Below are 3,699 nucleotides of genomic sequence, written 5' to 3'. Positions count from 1 at the left end.
TATGTGTACTTTTCTAAAATGCTGCGTTGGCAATAAACTAGACCACTTGGCTCTTTTTTTCATAACAAATTGATGTGGAAAATATTAAGAAATATACATAGATATCCACATTTCTTCAATACACCAAATAGGTACATGAACTTTCCAATAGAGGATTGTTATAAAATATTCAGCACCCCCTTTCTCTGTGCTGAAAGAAAAACTCCCAAAGCACAAAGGTTTGAGAGATACAGTTACAAAAGTCATGTCACCCAATGTTAAGTTGCAATAAACTAACTCAGAAGTCAGGAAAAATATCACTGAAAACAGTGTAATGTAAAGAGTCCATTTCCAAGTCAAGGAACTTAAGAATTCTGAAGAATCAGTAAAAGTTTATCAGGGAGTTAGCAGTCAAGAGAAAATTCTGTTGGGACAACAATGAAGTCTGTATTCTGAATCTATGGGTTAGTTGATTATCATAGATAAACTACTCAAAACTTTCTGTGCCTCAAACCCTCTTTCAGAGAAAGACAAATGTGCCTCCCAATTCATTTTTTTAAACTAATGACCTATGGGGACCAATGCATCAAAGGATTCTAAAGCCACCATCACCATTATTGCTATAAGTAAGGGCTGCCCATTACACAATGTGCATACTGCTTCCTATGAAATATGACAGACTGACAGGTCCTCAGCACACTTTCTAGATGTAGTTTTGAGGAACTTGGTAAAAACTGAAGTGCTAGTGTCAGTAGCAAACACTGTGTTCGATTACATATTATTTGACTGGCATTGAACAAGGTACCAGGGATTTAATAGGAAGACATATGCGATTTTTACTCCACAGAGCTTTCAGTTTAATGGGGAGGAGGCAAAATTAAATGAGCAATAGGATGAGGTGCAGTTTTCTTTAAGGATCTTGGAAAAGAAAAGATAACCAGGGTATAAGATACATGCTCATAAAAGTGCTATTCTTAATCTATATCATCCTATTCTTTTGGACGTGATTATAGCTACACTGAAGGTAATGCACAGTTTTAAAACCATATAGGTGACTTCATTTGACTTATTTATTTAAAAAATATATAACTAGAAGTTATTTTCCAATATCAAATAGTTGTCTGTGGTCTCACCTTGTTCTTTTCATGATAACATCTAACAGATGTACATTTCTGCCTATATTTATGCCCAATAGTCATGCACTTTTATAATTGTAGTTGACAAATTCCCTAACTTTCAATATATTAATAATTAAATTTTGAAAATATTACTCCTAAGGTCAACTAAGATGACAAATAAAGGACCATATATAAGATTTCACTAATTCATTTAACTGTATTCAGAATACCTGAAGCTGTTGCATACTTCTGTAATCCTAAGACACTGGAGGATGAAGCAAAAGGATTGCCAAGTTCAAGGTCATCCTGGACAAATAGGGAGAGATTTTTTTCTCAAAAATAGAAGAAAAAATTAAATAAACAAATAAAAATGTAAGTCAAATTGGCCATAGAATATACACATACACCATATGATTTTAAAAATTTGTTTTACCCCATAATGTATTGCAATATTTTTGTTTTTGCTGTTGAAAAGTCAATAAATTTTTATTTAAGGGGTTTTGCACATGATTCATTTGCTGTCCATCAAGGTCACTCAATCTCAGGATTCTTCAAAATAGCACTTTCTCAAATACTTAATCCATTGTGTTTTCAGTCTTTTTTGGGGGTTTATTTATTTATTAATTTATTTATTTATTTTAAATTTTTATTATTATGTGTTTTAATTTTACACATCAGCCATGGGTTCCCCTGTCCTCCCCCTTCCTGCCCCCCCCCCCACGTTCCCCAGCCCCTCCCCTCCATTCCCATGTCCTCCAGGGTCAAGACTCCCCTGGGGATTCATTTAAACCTGGTGGATTCAGTACAGGCAGGTCCAGTCCCCTCATTCAAGGCTGAGCATTTGTCCCTGTGTAAGTCAAAGGTTCCAAACAGCCAGCTCATACACCAAGGACAGGTCCCAGACCCAAAGCCTGGGAGCCTCCCAAACAGATCAAGCTATTCAATTGTCTCACTTATCCTGAGGGTCTGATCCAGCTGGAGGCTCCACAGCCTTTGGTTTCTAATTCATGTTCTTCCATTCGATTCTAGTGAGGTAACCCAGACTCAGAAGGACAAACATGGTATGTACTCACTCATAAGAGGATACTAGATGTAAAACAAAGATGACTAGACTGCTACACAACTCCAGGGAGGCTACCTAGAAAATGGGACCCTAGGAAAGACACAGGGATCACCCAATGACAGAGAAATGGATGAGATCTACATCAACAACCTGGACGACAGTGGGAGTAATGAAGGACGAGATTTGAGGGAAAGAGAGCTTAGGGGAGCAGGAGATCCCAGCTGGATCAAGAACAGAAAGGGAGAACAAGGAGTAACAGACCATGATAAATGAAGACCACATGAGAACAGGAATAGGCAGAGTGCTGGAGAGGTCCCCAGAAATCCACAATGATACATCCTCTGTAGACTGCTGGCAATGGTCGAGAGAAAGACTGATCTGACCTAGTCTGGTGATCAGATGACTAAACACCCTAACAGTCGTCTTGGAACTCTCATCCAATAACTGATGGAAGTGGATGCAGAGATCCTTGGCCAGGCCCCAGGTGGAGCTCCAGGAGTCCAACTGTCGAGAAGGAGGAAGGACTGCAATGGCGTGAATTGTTGAATCCAAGATTGCAAAAAGCACAGGGACAAATAGCCAATCGAGTGTTTTCAGTCTTTTATTCATCTATTTCTCCTTGAATTAAAGACATACTCATGACCACTTCCAAGTTTTCCAGTGAAGGATATCTCCTAATTTCTTCAAATACTTTAAGAATCATTTAAAGATAGATCTGCCTCTTGTATTTTGACACTGTACATCTCTTAAGAATGAGTTAAGCTCATATTCACTCTTAACACATTTTGTACATAGGATATAACAGTGCCTAGCATAAGTGAAGTTCAAGGTTAGATTCTTACAGTGCTGGGTTCTCAGATACTCATTTTAACCACATGGTAATGATTTTTTACCAAGCTATTTTTGACACAACTATATAGGTACACTGAAAAAAGATTTATTCACGGACATCTTCAAAACAAGCTTTTAAAATATGCATATTTATCAATCACATTAGTTTTCATTATCTATGCTTTTATATTATAAGTGATTGTCAGAACCAACATCATCATCAATGCCATCAGCTCTTTGATTTGTCTTGTATATCATATTCCTTCATTTGTGTATAAAAACTCAAACTCAACAATGAATTCTGGATGGCAAATGAGGATTTATGTTTGCATCCTTCTTCCATGCCTTTGTGCACCTGTTGAACAAAACTATAGTGTTATGCATTACATTAAAAAAAGCATTTGAGGGAAAATATATAATATTGGCATATTACCCATAATAATTTAGCTGTCAGTAGGACCATCAATACACACTCTAGCAATTTTAGGAAGAAGAGATAAACTCTAAGCATTATCAGTTATTATATATGGTAGATCTTCTGGTTTAGTTTAGACTCTCATACATCACCGGACAGGACTGACAAAAATCAATCTGGTTTAAAGCTTCTAATATATGTCTAATTAGTACATTATATAGATAAGATGAAGATATTTTATGTGTAAAATTTATAAATTTTAACCATTGCATATATCTTTTATTTCATATTCT

The 3,699-nt window shown here is 36.3% G+C and overlaps 1 non-coding gene across 1 annotated transcript; it reads right to left on the bottom strand.

Moving 5' to 3' along the window:
- Positions 1 to 3,246: 3,246 nt before the first annotated feature.
- LOC118583300 lies at positions 3,247 to 3,374 on the bottom strand. Its single transcript, XR_004944884.1, has one exon. It is a non-coding gene; the product is annotated as a small nucleolar RNA SNORA40 (small nucleolar RNA).
- Positions 3,375 to 3,699: the final 325 nt, after the last annotated feature.

The sequence above is a fragment of the Onychomys torridus genome, chromosome 4, assembly GCF_903995425.1.
Source record: "Onychomys torridus chromosome 4, mOncTor1.1, whole genome shotgun sequence".
NCBI lineage: Eukaryota > Metazoa > Chordata > Mammalia > Rodentia > Cricetidae > Onychomys > Onychomys torridus.
The sequence above is the reverse complement of the archived record's forward strand: the minus strand, read 5'-3'. Positions and strand labels throughout refer to the sequence as shown.